The following is a 21,658-nucleotide window of genomic DNA, read 5'->3' on the forward strand; positions in this document are numbered from 1 at the left end:
GTGGGTAAAGTTTGTGGTTGCAGTGTCCCAGGAGCAAGGTAAGAATGTGCAACTTGAGATTCGGCGACTATGGCGGCATTCAGAATCATGCCTGAAGCCTCCAAAAGCAGCCCGCCGGAGCTTGAGGAATTGCCAATTCTGAGTTGCAAGGTGCAATAGTCTTTAGTCTACAGACCTGAGGACGTGTGACTGGGAGCCCCAAGGCCACGACGAGCCTCCAACTGCCTGGTCGCAGGGCATTGGATTTATTTAGGCATTTTTTTATAGCGCATACTTTACCCAGCGGTGTCAGAGCGCTTCACAATAGAGCGAAGTATATAGGATTAGATATTATGGTAACATATTTACAGAGTATAAATCCGCCAAAAATTACACGATACAAACTAAAGTTGGAGCGATTAGGGTTCCCAAAAAACACATTCCACAGTTGAAGCGTAAGGACAAACTAGTCTCCAGTGAGGAACACAAAACAGTCAATGCCTCCAGGCTGTGTAGGTGTATTGTTCTGACCACTCCCACAGGCCCTGCCCCCAACTCACAGACCCCGCCCCATTGCCACAGGCCCCGCCCCCACAGACACCACACCCTTGTAGGTCTCATACGTTAATGCTCTTCCACCGCTTCCACTGCTGCCTCTAGGCCTTATCTCCCCTTACCTCTCTTGTGGGTTCGAGAGGGGAGTGCCCGGGCAGAAGGGGGGACAGTGTCGGCCTGGTTGGAGGGGACACACCCGTGACAACAAACCGCGCGCGGGACAAGAGCCGCTCTGATGATCTGTAGCTGTGCATGCGCAGGATGTATGCTCGTTATAGCCGCACATGCGCTGAGAATAGCGAAGCACATAAAACTGTAAGAGGGAAGCGCGGCCTACAGAGTCCAACCAAGAGGGGACGCAACTGGGACCATCCACACTGTCTTCCATTCAGATAAACAGAAAACACCAGGACTGAACTAAGAGCGCGGGTTAAAGAGGTCTTGATGGGTTAACAGCTGCGCATGCGCTGGGGACAGACACTTCCTCCCGCCACGGAGCGCGGGTTAAAGAGGGCCTTGTATTAACAGCTGTGCATGCGCTGAAGACAGACACTGCTTCCCGCATCGGAGCGCGGGTTAAAGACGGACTTGCATTAACAGCTGCGTATGCGCTGAGGACAGACACTGCTCCGGGGCCTTGGATTACCATGAGCGCCTCAATGCCATGACAGGGACACTGCTGAAGCAGCTCCAAGCAGCAGGGAGAGGGAGCACAGAGGGGTGAGACTCACATTTAAAAAATCAATCAATAAAATCTTTATTCAATCTCTTAAATACAGATCATAAAAGCACAATTTAAATCAGTGATCAACAACCAGCCCCAGTTCATAACAAGTTAAACTCCTAGAGCAAGTAGAATTATTTAAAAAGAACAACAAATAGTTTTACAGGACATTTTATCTCATAAAGTGCATCATGTGCCTCATTGACCGAATCCAGTCAGCTAACATCAAATTACTCATTTCTGCATATAATTGTTAGTTAAAACCAATCTCGCGCCTTTCTCCTTTTCATACAGGCCCACAAACAGGTGGCTACCGAAAAACAGACAACGGGATCAGGCAGAGATTTAAAGAAGTAACGTGCCACCTGGCATGGTTTAAAATTGGGGCGCCTTAAAATCTGAAGGATAATGTCTTCTCATACTGTTTTATAAAACCCACAAAACAAGACTAGATGCAGGTCGGATTGGGGGGAATGGTTGACGCAGGGACACAGCATTAATCTGAGTGTTTGAATCTTCTCTCCGTATAACCTAACATCAAGGGGAGGAGAGTCAGACAAAATCTCAATAGTTCCTATCTAGATCTAGATAGGAATATCCTCCCTCTGGCCCGGGGGAAATCAGATGATATGCAAGAACCGTCTTTTTTCTGTAATTCCTTTCCCTGCGAAGATAATGAGTCCTCCGCATAAAAATCTCAATTAATTTCTGTTTTGAAATCTTCCTGCATGCCGTTTAATCCTTAAATAATTCTCACAACCAAATTGCCATTAATTCCGATTCCACATAACTCAGCCATCTGATCTTATTGTAATGGTCTAATTTTAAACAATCTTTAAATATGTTTTGTATTAAATTGGTGCTAGTCTAATGGTATGTAACATGTAAGGTAACCCCAATTCTATATGTAAGATATCATTTGAATAAGTGGAAGGTAGAAACACTAGGGACTTAAAAATTATCTTCAAGTTTTTGGAGACAGCCGGTAGGCGCCATACCCCAGACTCCTGCCCCTTATGTATCTATTGCCTTCATTTTGGCCTGAGAAATATTTTAATTGGGTCAAGGGGGCTAGTGTCTAACTTTTGGAGAAGGCCTTAATAGCTTTCAGACTTCTTTCCATTCCTAGTGCTCTTGCCGATACCAGGTTCTCCCAAGTTTGATTTTTATCAAATAAGACTCCCAGGTATGGGAAGGACTCTACCACTTCTGTTTTCTGGCAATCCATATGGAAGTGTGGGGATTTATCAGCTTTGCCAGACACTGCTATAATGACAGAAGATTTTGTATCAATTACTTTAAGGTCCAGCGAAGCCATGAATGATGCATATGTTGTTATGAGCCATTGGAGAGCTTCCCCCATTCTTGCAATGAACACTGCATCATCGGCGTAAGCTAACATTGGTAGTGGGTTGGTGTCAAACACGGGCACGTCCGGGGATGAGTCCGAGAGGGCTGCCTCAACCCTGTTTGTATATCTGGATAAAAAAAGAAACGGGGCGAGGACACATCCCAGCTTAACTCCTCTAGTGATCTTAAAGGTCCGGGTTCATTTCCCATTTTTGCCATACGGGACACATGCAGTGGCATTTACATATAGTTGGCGGATAAAGTTAATTATAAGTGGATCAATCCCCATCTCTGCCAATAAATACCAAAGTTTCTGATGGCTCACGCAGTCAAATGCAGCTGATACGTCTATAAAAGCCATGTAGATTTTCCCGTCTTTCGATCTGGTATATTTGTCTATACATAGTGACAGGTTTAGACATTGGTCTGTAGTGGCTTTTTCCCTCTGGAAGGCATACTGCAGCCTGCATTAAGATGTTTCTTGGGTCCACTCTTCCAGCCTGAATAAAAGGAACCAACCCATAAGTTTGGCAGTTGTGTCCAATAAGGAGATAGGCATATAGTTCTTTGGGCTTCCCCAGTCCCCTTTTTGTATATCAGAATAATTACACTATGTTTCCAGGAAGGTGGAGGCCCATCTATAACTATGCTGTTAAAAACATTTGTTAGCAGCAGAGCCCACAAATCTTGGTTTTCCTGAAAAAGATCTATCGGCACCACATCAGGTCCTGGGGCTTTTCCAGCAACACAGGCCGCCAACCCTCTTCTGAATTCTGAGAGTGAAAAAGAAACCTGCAATTTAGTATCTGTGTCACTAGAGGGCACCACAGGAGCAGTGTTTGAGGTGAATATAAATTCACAGTGTGCCACCCCATGCTTCTTCACCTACATATGAGTCCAGTGTCGGATCTTTAGTATTTTTGAAATAGGGAGTGTTTATTACTTTCTAAAAATCTCTGCTATTGCATGTCCTAGCCGCCTGATCGGGCCTTCCCAGGCCTCCACCCTCATATCCCTCTCTCTTTTCCTTCGAACTGACTTATAGTCATAGCGATCTCTCTCAAGATTGGTATGTTTGCCAAAACCAGTGGAGAGGTCTCTGGGAACTGTTCTCTGGTAATTGCAGAGACAGACTTCTGGCCCTTTCTGGGCCAGATGCAGGGTCCTATGACCTCATGAAGAAACTCTGATTGAGGGCTTTGGACTCACTACTGAGGACTATAGAATTAGGTTCAGGGGGGCTCACAAAACCCAGACCCAATCCTGGATAGATTTCGTAGACTACTCAGTAAAGACACTGGATGGTTGGTTAACTGGACACAATGTGCATGATTTTACTGGACTTTATAATTTGTTTATGAAGGAACACATTTTGAGTAATTGCACAAATTAAAAGTTGCATCAGCATTTGGTAGACCTAGGTCTAATTTCTCCCCAAGAATTGTGTGGTGGGAATTCCTAAGAACTGGAGGAGAGTGATCACTGGGTTTCCCAACTGGGAAGTCTTGTGAGACTGCAGTGCGCACAGACCAGTGCTGAGGTCTAAGAAAATATACGGATTCTGCAGCATAAAGGGTTAAAATGAAATTGAGAAGTAATTTCAAACCCGCCGCTGAAGTTATACCGAACTTTTGAGTATACACTAATGCAATAACCCCATAACAGAGCAATGGAGATTCTGGAGAACGTGGTCATAGACGACACAAAAGTGCCGATCAGGAGTCAAGTTGCAACGCTGGGATCCCTAATTGGTCTCGTAGTGATCCGATACCTGTGCAGCGGCAGCCACAAGTCTCAGAGAACCGCTGGTCAGACGTACCTTGTCGGAGCTCCAAAGCGGAGGGGTGCCGTGGCTGTCAGTGGAAGCGTCATGGCACCAAAGAATGCCACGGCGGTGGCTGCTAAAGCAAGGGCGGCAAGACTGGCAGTCCGGGACGGTGCAGAGCCTGTGAGGCAAGCGGGCGGTGTTCCAGAGCCTGCCCCAGGAGCTACCGAAAACATTCCAGCTAAGACACCGAAGCAGGGTGTAACTTCTACGCGGAAGGGAAGTCTGACTGCCCCCTCTGTCATTGACCTCCTCCGCAAGACGCCGGCGAAAATCCTTCCGGGTCGAGGCAGGAGGAGTCAGCCGGGAACTCAACAGACACCAGCAGCCCTGAAGGGGGCGAAGGCGGTGGATGAGCAGAGTAACCAGCAAAGCAGCGACGAGGACCTCCCTGGGATAACTGTGATAACGGGGACAACTGACGCCAACACAGTAAGCCCTACACATAATGATACAGCAGCTGGGGTTGAAGCAAGCATGAATGGGATAGGGGGTGTTGTGGTACAAGGGGGTGGAACTCCTGCGGACTTGGCTGAACAAATTACTACTCCCCTCCACATAGCCATCGATGACATTATCCCTATAGATACTCAGGTGCATACAGATGATCGCAAAATGCCTGACAGCACAATTCAAATAGAAGTGCCCCAGACGGAGCCAATGAGTTCTATGGCAGCTAAAATTAACAAAAAATGTATCGATTTCGACCCGGACAGAGATAAAGATCCGAGCAATTTTTTCTCATTCTCGGACGAACTTGGGTGGTCTGATGACACAGGATGTCCTCTGAGTGATTTAAGTGATGACAAAATGAGTGCAAAAGCGCATAGAGCAGGCCAAAAAACTGTACTACAACGCAGAAAGAGCCATCAGGATACAGCAGAGCTAGCTTGGGACTACACGCCATCAAATCACCTCACAGCATCATTAACACCGCCAAGCTTTATAAATATAACACAACATTCGGACTCCCCAACATACCAAAGCTCAACCTCACCTACAATTGAAACTGTACTTCAAGCTATAGCGGCGCACAGAGAGGAGACATCTCATGATGGGCGCAAGGCCCAAGCTGCTCTCAGTAAGGCTCAAGGGGTGGTGCGCAAACTCTCAAGAAAAGTTGGGACATTTAGTGATCGAATGACAGATTTAGAGTCTAGAATTGTCTCTAATGAGTCTGAGACGGCTGAAAATCACGAACAGATTGACGCACATGAGGCTGAACTATCAGATGTGAGGTGGAAGCTAGAGGACATGGAAAATCGATTACGTAGGAATACTCTACGCGTGCTAGGTATCCCTGAGGAAATTGAAGGGGAAGACGCCCGCTCCTTCGTAGTACAACTTTTTCGTGAATCTCTCCCTGAATTGTCTAGCTAGAACTGGGACTTAGAAGTTCAACGAGCCCACCATGTCCCTCTTACTCCAGACACCCGGTCAAACCTGGGGGGTATCCAAGGGCTATTTTAGTCTATTTCGGCAACTTCCTCTTAAGACAGGCAATTGCTGAGAAGGCCAGGCCAGAAGCAAAAAGATCCAGGGGGTCAATAACCTACTTCTACGCCCGGACTTCTGCCACGCAACTGTGGAGAGGAGGTGGCGGCTTCGCCAACTCATTAAACCCTTCCAAGAAAAGAAGGTGCAGGCATATTTGAAATACCCGGCTCGGCTGAAAGTTATAAATGGGGGACAAATTTTTCGCCTCCGAGATCAAAGCGAAAGAATATCTAGATGGTCTCAAATGAGATATGATGTACATTTTTCGCTTGCTTTTTTTTTTCTCTTCTCTTTCTTGATTTTTAAGGATATCTCGTAACTTGATTGATAATTAACCTTGTTGGAAGATAGCTAAACTGCCGTACCTGCACGTTCCTTTGGCCCGCATTCTTCTTCCTGTGCTGGTTTGCCTGCTCGCCCCCGCCGCCGCAATTTACAACCTTTTTGCGGCCGCAGTGTGGGGGTGAGCTCGCCGACCCGGGACCACGACTCCCAGAGGGCAGAGCGGCCGGAAGCCGCGCAATTGAGAAACGCGCCAGGAGGCGCATAAAGAGACTCCTCACTACCGTATCGCGGGAGTGCCCGGGGCTAAGCCCAGGCGAAGGGCGGGCCCTCTGTGGCCCTCAGAGGACCAAAGGGGACGGGACGGGCCACCCCCCTTTCATCTACAGCAGACTGGGACACAGCTCAAGGTGACAGTTTTATATTTCTTACATTTCTTGCCAGTGTGGAACTTTATATCAACTATACACCGCCCAAGTAAAGTGCTTAACAGTTTAACTGTACTCAGGAAGTTGTACACGATGACTAAAGCCAGAAAGACCCCGGAGGCTACAAGATCCTCCACTCGAAATAAGACTGTCCCTACCACACCACTTCCAACTCTTACAAAAGACTATAGGTGCTGTAGCAGACGCAATACAGAACAGAGAGAGGCATCTCTCATTAACACCAAATCTGTGTTTTTCTAACCTCTCAAAGCATACTCCCACCACTAATAACACCCTGGATTCCACAGTAAATTCACAGGAATCGCTCTTAATGCAATCTTTCACAGGGCTACCTAGTGGCCAAAGTAGTAGGAAAAATGCATTATCAGAGTCACCTATATGCTTAAATAGCAGGGAAAGCAGCCCCACGTTGATCTGTACCTCTGGGGAAAATTCGTATATTCCCTATGCTGGAGTTATGTCTACAACCCCCCTAAGGTTAGGTGAGGGACTTGCAGGGAGCTCAACTCCTGTAAACAAAACAACTACAGAAAAAACATCCTCCCCTATAATGTCGAAACGGCGGTATGGGAAAAAAACAAAATCGATAGTGAGGAAAACTTATCGTCCATTAGGTAAACATAAGCCCTCGGCAAAGGATATTTGGTTCAATTTTAGATTGGCCAAATTAACTAGCAAAACATCCAATTCATTAGCATCATTCTCTAGTCAGGGCACACCATTGTTTCCTAATGAATCACAGCCAGAGCACACGAAAGTTACCACAGATCAGATAAGGGAGACTGAAATGGCATGTACACACGATAAATCAGTTCTGACGGAACTGGAACATCTAGTAAGGTCTCTTTTGCTGCCTATAAGCGAAAGAATCATCAGCATAGAGAAAGTCCTAGTGAAGTTTGAGAGGTCCCAAAATGAAGACACTACAAGCATTCTAAAAATTCTTAGTGCACCGCAGCCAAAGGCCGCCCTTACATCGGCAAGCACCAGTACCTCCAAGCAAACTAACAATAAAAACGTACGAGCTAAGAAAACTCCCAACAGTGGTAAGTCTAAACTGTTACTGACCCCCTCTTTGGGAGTAACAGTGCATAAGACCCCAAACCCTATCGCCTGTGTAAACACTCCACCTGTAGCGGTTTTAACCCCGCCCATTATCACAGATGCCTCTACAACTGGAACTGATGAAAGTGAATGGGCTGCTGAGGGTCTATCTCCTGATTTACCTAATGACCAGGTTGAGCCCTTAAGGCCCTTAGTAACCCAAAATATAGCCACAAATGCACGACCAGTGCAAATATCAAATTTGGCACAACCTAAAAAACCCATCTACATAAATCTCCCACCTGAATCTCACCCATACACCATAGTAATGATTGGTGTACCGAAACTAGGTGAGGATAAGGTAGAGACTTATGGGGAACTAAAAAAGAAAGTGAGCCATTGGCTAACCTCTCACAGACCGATCCCCCTCACATTAACGGACCAATATCTTATGTCAGGAGGGTTGACTGGGTGGGACATAGATTTAAGTCCACTGAGGGAGATTGCATTATTGTTAGTTTAAAGGACAACCGTGTGGCAAGCCATATTAGCAGCTGGAGTGACGGCCCTATAAATAGCTTGATTCGTACAATGGACCTTAGTTACTTCTATCCTGCAGGTGACCATGGGTCAAATACAGGGTATACACAACCCTCATTAGAGCAGGGAATAACGCATGCTAATTATAACCAACATCAAACGAGGGCTACCCCTAGGAATTATGGTCTTCACACTGTAACTGATCAAAGACAGCAAAGGAGAGAAGTACCCTGGGATAATAGATATGTTAACTATCCAGTAACTCATTATGAGAGGAGGGACGCTTCACAGCGAATGCGCCAACATGATTATCCCTACCCAACATATCTAAACACTCAGTACAGTGTGCCTATCTCAAATAGGTTTGATGTCTTTTACGATCAGAGTGGCTTGGATGGGATCGACTGACTACATGTCCCACACATTATAATCTAGTATCAGGCAACACTAAGGACATAAAAGTAGTAATTGTTCCCTCCCTTGACGATGAATTAGATATAAAAAGCCAGGTAGAGCCAGATACAGGTCCCTCAATAGATAGATCTCCATCACACGATCAGATGTGTACACTACATGACCCGACTGATGCTCTCAGTTTCGTTCCACCTCATACCGAATATAACTACCCTGTAATGGAAACACAGGGAGATACGCAGTTAGAACAATCACCTCGAAATATGCCAGATATTAGAACTGCAGACCCTGGCACCATAACAGAAACTTCAACTGCCAGCAGTCTGAGCTTAGTCTCCTGGAACACAGCGGGTCTGGCAGATAAAGCACACGATCCCACTTGGTTGGCGTTTGTAAAGAAGCATGCCGTGATATGCCTCCAAGAAACATGGATGGAAGAGAATACTGTTGAGGGATACCAAAGCTTTTTCTCGCCAGCGGTCCCATCAAGTAGTGGGAGAGCAAAGGGGGGCTTGGCAATTTTCATTAACCTGGCACTTACTTGTCAAATAATTAACCGTAGCCTTGAAAATAGAAACATCCAAGTTCTGGTGTTGAAGAGGGGTAAACATGCTCTGACCTTGATTAATTTCTATAATGCAGTAAGCAACCAAGGAGAATGTAGTATACTGCAGTTATATGACCTTCTGAGAGACGGAGCAGGCACTTTGCCACGTAACATATTGATTGCAGGTGACTTTAACGCACATCTGTGCGGGAACCCAGGAGTGACACCCATGGGACTGTTGGGATGTAACAGCATGAAAGGTTTCCATTTTGACCACTCTCGGCGAGGAAGCCATCTTAACAATTTGATAAATGAAAACAATTTAACTGTAGCCATGTCTATGGCGCCGGACTCTAAGGTTTTTGATGTCCCCACATATAAAGGTTGAGGACATGGTTCCTATATAGACCACATTCTACTATCTGCTGACCTTGCAAATTCTGCCTCCGGTTTCACTATTTTAACAAACATTTTCAGTGATCATAACCCCATCTCTATCAGACTGGGCGGGGGCATCTTTGAACAGAAAAAGCATTGTGAAGATTGTGGGGCCTTAAAATGTACAAATGGCAAACGTCGATTGAAATGGACAATGGTAAACTGTGACAGCTTGTACACCTCAATTAATAATTCATGTGGACATGAACTTGCACTTTGTGTTTCCCCTGCATCACCCCCGGAACTGACTTTAGCTGTTTTCGGGATAGTGGTATCAACAGTAGGGTCTATGTTAACCGTACCAGTTAAGGGACATACTGGAAATAACCCTAAATGGTTTGACCACTCTTGCTCCAAGGCAAGCAGAGATCTGAAAAGGGCTCTAAAAATCAGACCTAGAGAGCCAGCCCAAATTAAAGCTTTGCGAGCAACTTACAAGACAACTCTCGCCACAAGGAAAAAAGAAATTAAGGCAAGCACCTGGGAGTCCCTGCTTGATTCAACAATCCTGGGTAACAGTGCCAAATTCTGGGAAATCATCAATAACCCACTGTTTGATGATCCTAGCAGTACTGTACTTGGCACTAATATTCCCGAGGAGAACTGGGTCACTCATTTTAGCACAATTTTTAAAAGCAATGAGCAACATGTGGAATATAGCTCTACAACTCCTATGGAGAATCTTTTGTTTTTTTCAGTCAATGAGGTAGAAAAGGGCATTCAGGGGTTAACCAGTAACAAGGCTCCTGGTCCAGATGGACTACCACCGGACCTTTTTAAACCTTGTATCTCGCTATGGGCTCCCGTCCTCACCGCTGTAGTTAATGCAGCTGTGGTCTCTGGTTGCCCAAAGTCATGAGGGATATCGACCATAGTGCCCGTGTTTAAAAAGGGTGACCGTAACAGCCCACTGTGCTACAGGCCTATATCTTTAATCAATTCTGTAGCAAAAGTGGTGGGGGGAGTAATCCTGAATAGGTTAACCACATGGGCAAAAGATAACAACATAATATCCCCAATTCAATATGGTTTCAGGCCTAGACACTCAACAATTACCCAGTGTCTGAACCTATATTTGATTATTGGAAAATACACTATGGCCCGGCAGGGTACAATCCTTTTTTTTTTTTTTTTTTAATATTTTTATTGAGCGTTCATACCGGTAAATACATATTCATAGAAGCGTACATAAATACATAGTTAGAAGCATTACAGTATTACGTCAAGCGAAAAAGCAAAAAGAATACTATACAGTACAGAGTCAGTTGACATGTTAAATATCTACACAGCCAGTAAATCATTCATTTGTAATTTTGCTGTCCTCCAAGTGGCCACTGGGGCCCAAAGTCGCTTACCCATATCCCTTAGCTTCACTCCCTTTAAATCATATAATGCTTCCTCAATATTATGTATACCCAGCATTCTGCACAACCACATTTGAAAAGTTGGGGCTTCTGAATCCTTCCAGGCTGCGCTAATTAAAATCCTAAGGACTGCTACGGAAATGAAAACTAAAGCTTCGGCCTCAGTACTCATATTTAGTTTCACATCACAACCGATTATTATCAAGGTTGGGGATAGGTTAATTTTGACGTCGAGTAGCCCCTCTAAAAACCGTGTTATTTCGGTTTTAATAGTTTTTAATTTTTCACAGCCATAGAACATGTGTATAAGATCTGCTGTACCATTACCACATCTGGGGCAGTTGCTATCTGTCGCTTTCCCCCAAGAGAATAATTTTTCGGGCGTATAGTATAAATTAAATAGAGTTTTGAAATGTTGGGCCCTGAGATTCGAGGAACGCAGAAACCGCTTATCCATAGCTAACGCTTTATCAAGGTCTACTTCGGGATCTCCCAATTTTTTGGACCATGTGGTTTAAATTTTTCCAATATCGTCGATTGATGCGTCGTTAAATATTTTATATATATCTCTAATTCTATGGCCGCCTGACTTCAAATACTCAATTAGTTCGAATTTCCCAAGCTGAGTGATACGTGGCCTAATTGCTTTAATTCTATTTACAATCTGTAGGTATTTGAACTTTTGATAGCCTTGTAGTGAATATTGGTGTGTGAGTTCTTCAAGCGTTCTGCAGTGATCTCTCATCATTCTTTGCCCCAACTCCACAATACCATGACTCTCCCAATGATGCCACGTTCCACCCCTACTACGATTTGGAAAGAGTGTTGAGTTCCACAGTGGCGTGCGATAATGGATAGTGGGTATATCTAGAACTTTTTTAACAGTTTTCCATATAGACCATATACCTTCCAACGTCTTGTATCCAATTTCCTTGTAATAACTCCTCTGGGTTCTCCTTAATAAAAGCCCTACAGCTTCACTTCCCACCAATAGCTGATGAATTGATGGTATCACCGCCTGCCTGAGGGTTGGACCCCCCGGATGGAGTAGGATAGCCGTGTCTGCAAGGAGGCATGCAAAATGATAGCTCTTAATATCTGGCAATCCCAACCCACCTCTATCTTGTGGTAATGACATATATCTATTTGACCGCCTTATTTTACCATATTGCCATAAAAATTTCATGAAAATGGACTCAATCTTCTTAATAATTTTCTCGTCAATTTTGAATGGGATTGACCTTAATTTATAAAGCACCTTAGGAAACATTGTCATTTTTATGACGTTAGCCCTCCCAATCAGTGACAACTTTAATGAGTCCATTCTTTTTAGATCTGTTTCCATAGATTTGAAAAGAGGGGTGTAATTATCGTCAATTATTTTACCTGGTTCTGCATTTATTGTTATACCCAGGTAAACTACAGATTATACATACCTTCCATCCACCTTGGCTATTTTTTTAGAACAAAGTACCTGTGTTTTATCCACATTTAGTCGGTAGCCCGACACATCTCCAAACTGACTAGTTATATTAACTACCTCCCTCATAGCTAGCTCTGGATCTTTTGTAATGACTGCTAGATCATCCGCATAAGCGAGAAGTTTGGTGTGAAACCCATTTGATATTATTGGTTTAATAAGCGCACTGTTCATTAATTGTGTAATTAAAGGGTCTATGTAGAGTGCGAACAAGATTGGAGAGCATGGGCAGCCCTGTCTTGTACCCCTTGTTATGTTGATCCTATCTGATCTTTCCCCCATTAATTGAATTCTTGCCATAGGCGATGAGTACATAGCCTGGATGGCTTGACAAAATCTAGGGCCAAATCCCCTTGCCTCCATAACCTTCCATAGGAAACTCCATCTGACGCGATCAAATGCCTTCTCCGCATCGAGGAGGATCATTGCAACCTCCTCCCCCCTAGCATCACCGATGTCAAATAGTGTAATAGCTCTCCTAATATGGTTTGTGGTTCCTCTTCCTGGGATAAACCCATGCTGCCAGGGGGAAACCAAGGACGCAATGATCCCTCCCATGCGAGTGGCCATGATTTTGGCATATAGCTTGTTATCACCGTTAATCAATGATATTGGTCTGTAGGAGCCCGGGTTAGTCTTAGGTTTCCCTTTTTTGTGGAAGATTACTATATTAGTTTCTTGCCAGGACTCAGGTATTATTCCGGTATTCATAACACCATTGAATAGATCTAAGAGCATTGGTGTTGTTTCCTCCCTTAGACTTTTATAAAGCTCTACTGGTATAGCATCTGGGCCCGCCGCCTTTCCGCTTGCAAGATCTTTCAGTGCTTCCAATACCTCTGACATTGTAATATCTTGTTCCAGTAGTTCGATCTGGCCTGGTTTTAACTTACTACCCATGTCTAACCAGCATATATTTGGTGCCTCTGCAGCTGCTTCCTCCTGATATAATTCTTGATAAAACTTCCTAAACCCCTCCAGAATTTCACCAGGTTTGTCGTGTATTTGGCCCTGATATTCAATTTGTGTCACAATGTTCTTACTTGCCACCTGCCTAATTCGCAGGGCAAGAGCTCTACCTGCTTGCTCACCAGTTTCGTAAAGGCGTGATCCCTGTGCCTGATAATTTGCTGCCGCCTTTCTTGCTAGTTGTTTCTGGATCTCAGCTTTTAAGGAGTTCACTCTATGTAGGCTCTCGACAGATTGAGCACCTGTAATTATATCTAGTCTATGTTGTGTCTCTGCCTCACTCAGTTTTCCCATCAATGCTTCCCTTTCCCTATTAACCTTTTTCCATATGTTGGTGGTATAGCTTATAGTCTCTCCTCTTATTCCCGCCTTGAAGCTATCCCACACCACTCCCCTTGATGCACTATACCTATTAGCGTCAAAAAAGGACTGGGACCATATTTTCATATGAGTGATATAGTCGGCATCCGCTAATAATTTTTTATCAAATGACCAGGGTCTAGGAACCTTGTATGGTTTATTGATGGCCATATTTAAGACTAGGGGATTATGATCAGACATAATTTTGGGAAGCTTATTTATTTGTGCACTCCTAAGTAGGGTAGTCGAGATCATTAAATAATCCAATTTCGAGTATTTATTAAAAGGATGTGAAAAATAAGTAAACCCGGGGTCTCCAGTCAGTAAATTTCCCCAAACATCATCTAAGCCATGTGACTGCATCATTGACGTGATTGCTCTAAACACCCTTGGCTTCATACCTATGTATGCGCTGCCATCCGTAAAATTTGCAGAGATGTTAAAATCGCCACATAATACTATCGGGGTATGCCAATCAATTAATTCATTTTCAATTTGACTAAAGATTTCTGGCTCGTCTGTGTTGGATCCATATACTGTGCAGATAGTGAAACCTAAGTTCATTTCACAAATTGCCCATCTTCCCAATGAATCCGCCTTACACCTTTTGGCCCCCCCTAACCCCACTTTACCAATTATGGCCACACCTCTTATCATAGAAGTCTGGGATGTACATGACAGCAATTCATAGCTTTTAAAATTCAACCAATGTTTTTTGCTCCAGGGTAAGTGGGTCTCTTGTAAACATATTAAATCTAAGTTTATCATATTTAGATATTGTTCAAGCTTCCCCCTCTTTTTCCAATCATTTAATCCTCCTATGTTGAGGGATCCAATCCTTAGTTTAGGCATACCTAATTTTTAAATATTTCCATAACATCAACCTGTCCAGATAACTGATGCATACACAATATACATAATAAGAACATATCCTTTGTTTTAAATTTACTCTTTCATTCGAAATCACTTTAACAGTACAAACTCTCTTCAGTTTTTTATTTTCTCCCCCCACATCCGCCACCCACCCCACTTTCCCCCCCTCCCTTCCACACCCTCTAGCCCCCCCCCCCTCCTGCCACCCCTTGAGACGGCAGGGTACAATCCATATGGCCTTTATGGACCTATCGTTCGCATTTGATTGCGTAGACAGAAGCAAGCTATGGGATGCCATGTTAAAAATGGGAGTAGTGCAGAACTTGGTCAATCTGTTAGCCGATTTGCACTCTGATACGAGAGCAAACGTCCGTTACACCCAAGACATGAAAGTAACGGGTGACATAAGAATAAATCGGGGCGTCCGACAGGGGTGTATCTTAGCTCCATTCCTCTTTAACTTGTACATCAATGAGCTAGAGGAATACCTTTTAAAAACTGGAGCAGATTACCCCTATGTTGGACGGAAAGGTGTGCCAGTCCTGCTCTATGCGGACGATGCTGTCCTGATTTCAAGGACAGCACTCGGACTTCAAACCCTGTTAAACTCCTTCTTTGATTTTATGGAGTCCCGAGGCTTAAGCATTAATAATTCCAAATCCTACGTCATGAAGACAGGTCTGGGATCAAGAAAGCCAAATCTTTTTAATGTTAATGGGGAAAAAATAGCCAAAACCTTCTCTTATCTCGGTGTCCTCTTCGATCACCAACTATCGTGGGGACCCACGATTCAGAAGAAGAAGGGACAGGTAACTCGAGTCAATGCAGCTATACTTGACTTTGCGAGAAAAATGGGTAACAGCCCGGTGGCTGCCTTGCTTAAACTCTATCAGGCTAAAAGCACCGCCGTAGCATGTTACAGAAGTGAGCTATGGGGGTACACCCACACTAGAGAGTTGGAGGTTGTAGAAAACAACTTTTTAAAGCAGATATTGAGGGTGCCAAGGGGAACTGGAAACTTCTCTGCCCATGAAGAGTTAGGCATGCCTTACTTATGCGACAGAATAGCCACAAACCCCCTTTTGTGCAGGTTGAATTGTTGGCTGAACACAGACATACCACTCACCCAACATATACTAAAAGAAGCTTTAACATGGGATGGTAGGTTTAAGGTTCCCTGGATAAGGTATATCCGTGATTGTTTTACAGAAATAGGGCAGCCCGACTTGTTCTTAACCCCAGATTCTATTACCAAACCTGATGTCACTTTTGTGAAGAACACCTTCATGGCAACTAGGTATTTAGCCCGGGAGGAGGTTGAGTTACAGAAAGACAGTGTTAGGAAACACGTATTATTAAAAACCTGCTTACAAATGGAACCATATCTGTCATGGCCCCTGTCGGGTTATGAACGCTTTCTGCTGACGAGGTTCCGCCTTGATTTATTTCATTTATTACTGGCTGTACCGAGTGGGGCCCATTGAGGTCAAGTGTTGCCTGCTTGCGGCTGCGACTTAAAGGCTCCGCAAGATCTAACACACTTCTTATTTATTTGTTCTTACTACATCATACCCCGGAGGCTTTACTTAAAACCTTGCCTCAAACAACTGAAATTTGCACAAATCAGACCAGCACTTTATTATCTTCAACTACTAAACTGTGACTGCACTTTATTTGTATGTAGCTTCCTGAAATTAGCAATAAGATTTAGGAAAAGTATGGAGGGATAAATGTGCTGTTGTCAGGCATATTTTTAAGCAACATTAATTATTTATATTTTTAATTGTATATTTCGCTTGTGACTCTTTGTCTTATATTGTTCACTTATTCTTTTATTATTAATGTAATGAATCACATGTGCCGATTGTATATTTTCTGTGAACTGTGCTTTTATGATTGTATCACAAACAATCTAATAAAGTTATTTGAACATTGAACATTGATTGATATTTATAATCATAGCTCTTAAGCCAGATGAGTTTTCCTAGTAGATGTGTTGGGGGGGGGGGACCACGGTGAGACAGACTGAGTGGAATAGGTGCGAGGGAAGGAAATAAAAAATAAAAAATAAAAGAGTGGTCAAAAATATATAGGTTGTACGGTTTCAAATTTGCATAATCCGTAGGATAAAAACTTTATCTAATTTAAGCACTGGTTAGGAGACGCACTTTCATCAAACAGACTCTAATGGAGTCTGCACGCCTCACTTTCAGGGATGGGGAGGGGGGTTTGGGGGGAGAGGGTTGGGGGGCGGAGCAAGGGGGGGAAAACAGTAAAAAAAGCATCCAAAATTGTACAAACAAAATTTATAGGTTAAGCATACATTTTTCACATGGTACAACCAGAATCTATAACAAGTCTACTAGATCTAAGCCACAAAAAATAAAATATTATGGATAAGCTGAAAATATGTTCTTGGAATGTGGCGGGACTCAATGATAGGGACAAAAGGGTTCGGCTGTGTGGGATATTTAGTCAAAATCCATTTGATGTACTATCTCTAAAAGAGAAGCATATCCCATGGGAAGAAAGAGATTCATTGAAGGTCCCTGGATTTAACTTGTTGGTAACTACAACACACACATCTAGAACCCGAGGTGTTGCCATATTAACTAGACCCTTTTTGGGACAGGCCATACGTAAGGCAGCTGATCCCCTGGGAAGGTGGATTATCGTTGAGCTCAAAATTGGTATTACAATTTGTTCAATATATGCCTCTAATCAGGACGATCCCTCTACATTTAGGGAACTTGAATTGGAGTTAGCCTCTTAGCCCAGAACATTGATATTTTGTGGGGATTTTAATATTTCTCTGAGACAAAATGGGGCAAGACAAAACCAAGACAAATATACATACGCTGGACATAAACCAAAAGTGTTTAGAGCCATTTCCCAGCTTAAAGAGAGTTTAGATTTAATAGACATATGGGACATAAAACGACACTCTGACCCCGGATATACTTATTTCTCATATCCTCACAACAAATATGTCCGGATCGACTACATATGGGTAACCAGGGATTGCTCAGACAAGGCACTAATTAGTAAATTCCCAAAGATCATCTCGGATCACAATCTTTCAGCCCTTACACTCGATATCACCAATCTTAACAGGCCTCGGTCAGTATGGACTTTTGATAGAAAATTGCTTGTAAATAAAGACTATATCGAATACATTAAAATATGGACTCAGGGTTTCTTTGACTGTAACTGATATAGTGCATCCAGGGGTACAGTCTGGGATTGCTTCAAGGCCGCACTTAGGGGGGAGACAATTAGTTTTGTAGCTAAGCGCAGGAAAGATGCAGATAAGGCTAATAAGCTACAGATGTAAGAGTTAGCTAAAATAGAGGAAAAGCACACCACTCTAATAATGCGAGGCGAGGATGGGGGATCGACTCTAAGAAAAATGCTTATTCTTAAAACTGAGCTAAATAGTAGGCTCACCCAGAAGGCGGCTGAGACCTTCCAGTCAAATCGTAATAAGATCTACGAAGATGAAGAGAAGGTTGGGAAGCAGCTTGCTTTACGTACCCGCCGGAAGCATTCTCTTAATACAATCACCATCATTGAGGTAGAGGGTCAGGAATATACATCGCCGGGAGATATATTAGAAACTTTTAGAAAATACTACCAAAAACCATATCAAAATGAGGATACGCTCGATTATGAAGCAATCAAAGAGGCCCTGACTAGATGGCTAACCGAGTCTGGATCAAATAAGGTCATAGACGATATTACTAGGGAAGACCTGGAAAAGAATATTACGCTTATTGAAGTACAACTCGCCCTATCAAAACTGGCCTCGGGTAAAGCCGCGGGCTCTGACAAACTGCCTCTAGAATTGTATAAAATTTTGGGAGATTTTATAACACCCTATCCGTTAGATCTATTTGTAGGGATTCAAGGGAGCAGCATCACTCCGGATTCATGGAAGGAGACGAATATAGTAATTTTCCCAAAAAAGGGAAAGCCCCCTAAACTACCTTCATCATACCGCCCAATTTCTTTAATAAACTCAGACTCGAAGCTATACTCAAGGATCTTGGCTAATCGGCTCAGGAGGATCGTCGAACATCTGGTCTCCCCGTGGCAACATGGCTTTATCCCCGGCAAGTCTACCACGGATCATACACGTAGGACCATAACGCTATGTGATATCATGAATGCGACTGGGGGCCAGATGTCGATGATCCTCCTTAATGCCGAGAATGCTTTCGACCAAGTTTCTTGGGAATTCCTATGGGCAGTGCTTGATGAAAATAACTTTGGGCCATGTCCTATGAAGTCAATTAGGGCAATGTACCATTATCCAAAGGCCAGGGTACTAGTAATGGGCCAGGAATCTAGGCTATTTGATATATTTAGAGAAACAAGGCAGGGATGTCCCTGTTCCCCGATTTTATTTGCCATTTATATAAATCCCTTGATCTTGAAGCTAATCGCAAGTGATGTAATTAAACCAATCACGGTTGGCTCCCATTATACTGAGATACTGGCGTACGCCGATGACGTGGCGGTAGTAACACCTACCCCGACCGAGGCAATACCGGAAATAGAGCTAATCACTCAAGCTTTTGGTCAGATCTCTGGGTACTCTCTCAACCATGATAAAACTGGCGTACGCCGATGACGTGGCGGTAGTAACACCTAACCCCACCGAGGCAATACCGGAAATAGAGCTAATCACTCAAGCTTTTGGTCAGATCTCTGGGTACTTTCTCAACCGTGATAAAACAGCGGTTATTTGTACTGAAAATATACGGTTCGAAGACCCTAAGAAGGTAGATAACGCAGTGCATCTAGGAATATGTATATCCCCCAAGATAGGGAAGATCATTGAATTAAACTATGAGTCCCTCCTCAAAACCATTAAGAAAGACCTAAAGAGGGTTGACAGTCTGCACCTCTCAATAATTGGGAGCGGTAACCTTCTCAAAATGAACATTCTTCCTAGGGTGTTGTATTTGTTTCGTGCTATCCCATTAATAGTGGAAGACAAAGTCATCAAAACATTTGAATCCCAAATGAGTAAGTTTATTTGGAACTATGGGAAAGTAAGGAGAGCTCTGAACTATCTGTCCCTTCCCTGACACAGAGGGGGCTTAGCAATCCCTAATATAACGCTCTACCTGTGGGCTACTTTACTCCAGCAAATGTCACCGCTATTTAATATAAAAACAACAGAGTCAACCATAGAAGTGAATCCCATACAGTCAACCTATGAACTAGCGTTAGGTAATAAGGCAAAAGGCCCCTTGCTAATAGGTAGAACCATCATACTTTAAGAAGGTCAAGTTTAAGATTATAAATAGTGAGTGGAGAATCTGGAAGAAAACTGTGAGACATCTCAATATTTTAAAATGTAATAAATATACACCATTATGGCATTCTTCCTTGTTGCCAGTACAAGTCAATGATGACATTTCTAGGAGATGGGAAAATCTGAGGGTTCTAACTGTAGGGGACTTCCTTTATCCAGTTCCAGCTACTAGGTTTCTGTATCTTCAAAACAATTTCTCAATCCCGAATACAGATATTTTTAAATGTATCCAAGTCAATACGATCCTTAACTTGAAAACTCCAAATATTTCCCTCGCTAACATTCCCTTACTGGATTGTATAGCAAAATCCTCAACTAGGATAGGTACCCTCTATGACATATTAATAGAAAGCCAGAAGGATGGACAGGCCTCACCTCCTCGGACCCCTGGACAGGCCTCTCCTCCTCTGCACCCCTGGACAGGCCTCTCCTCCTCCGCACCCCTGGACAGGCCTCACCTCCTCTGCACACCTGGACAGGCCTCACCCCCTCTACACACCTGGACAGGCCTCTCCTCCTCTGCACCCCTGGACAGGCCTCTCCTCCTCCGCACCCCTGGACAGGCCTCATCCCCTCTGCACACCTGGACAGGCCTCACCCCCTCTGCACACCTGGACAGGCCTCTCCTCCTCTGCACCCCTGGACAAGCCTCATCTCCTCTGCACCCCTGGACAGGCCTCACCCCCTCTGCACACCTGGACAGGCCTCTCCTCCTCTGCACCCTTGGACAGGCTTCTCGTCCTTTGCCCCTCCCCTGGACAGTCCTCTCCTCCTCTCCTCCTCTGCTCCCCACTCAGGCTCAGCAGCAGTTAGAGCTGAGCTCTCCTGACCTGGTCATGAATGCCAGGGGGGGGGGGGGGGGGGGTGATCTGATCCATGGATTCATAAATTGCAGCCAAGTGAGCTAGCAGCTCCTACCTGAGCAGAAAACTGTCCAGGCTCTCTCCTCCTCCTGGGTTCGAGGGGGAGGGAGGGGGCAAGGGGGGGCAGATCTGGGGTCTGAGGGGGGTCTGTAGATGGAGGTATCTGCCCACCAAACAGGGCTCCTTCCTCCTCCGCTGCAGGCTGGACACATCAGTAGAGGCCGGAAGTGAGGTCAGAACCACTGCTGGTGCTGTCTCTGCCGCTGCTGACCCGGAAGAGGAAAGCCTTCTCCCTTTCATACAGTGTGCAGCTTAGTGGATTTCATCAGCAGGCGTGGAGCGCCCTCTGGTGGCCGCTGACGGAAACGCTGCCTCCAGGCTCCAGGAGTGAATACATTTCACACAAACAAGCATTTATACCAGCAAAGACCTGGGATTTCAGAAGTCACAGACGTGAATGTTTTTAAGGGTCAGACAGTTCAAGTACAGGGTCTCACACTTTGCTGCTGTAAAAAAGTATTTATAGCTTCTCTTCAGATTGCATCTTCCAAACACTGACGTAAAGGACTAAAGAATATTTACAGAAAGGCGACAACTGGAAGAGACAGTCTGTATTTCAAAGAATATATCTGTATTTCAATTAATATATCTGTATTTCAATTAATATATCAGAATATAAGTTAGTTTTCCAATTAAACTGGACAGCTTATTTATTCTTTATTCTTTAAAATAATTTATTTGCAGTTTTTCCAACCCCCAACGTACTAGATAGCAAAATAAAC

The 21,658-nt window shown here is 44.0% G+C and overlaps 1 protein-coding gene across 1 annotated transcript in view; it reads right to left on the reverse strand.

Annotated features, from left to right (window-relative positions):
* LOC147672117 (uncharacterized) overlaps positions 1-21,117 on the reverse strand; it is a 108,822-nt gene extending 87,705 nt beyond the window's left edge. The window contains exon 1 of the mRNA XM_086948022.1: positions 20,932-21,117. The gene's annotated coding sequence lies outside the window, so the exon portion shown is untranslated. The remainder of the gene's footprint in view (positions 1-20,931) is intronic.
* Between the last annotated feature and the right edge of the window lie 541 nt (positions 21,118-21,658).

This window comes from Lissotriton vulgaris, unplaced genomic scaffold (assembly GCF_964263255.1).
Source record: "Lissotriton vulgaris unplaced genomic scaffold, aLisVul1.2 SCAFFOLD_2698, whole genome shotgun sequence".
NCBI classification, from domain to species: domain Eukaryota; kingdom Metazoa; phylum Chordata; class Amphibia; order Caudata; family Salamandridae; genus Lissotriton; species Lissotriton vulgaris.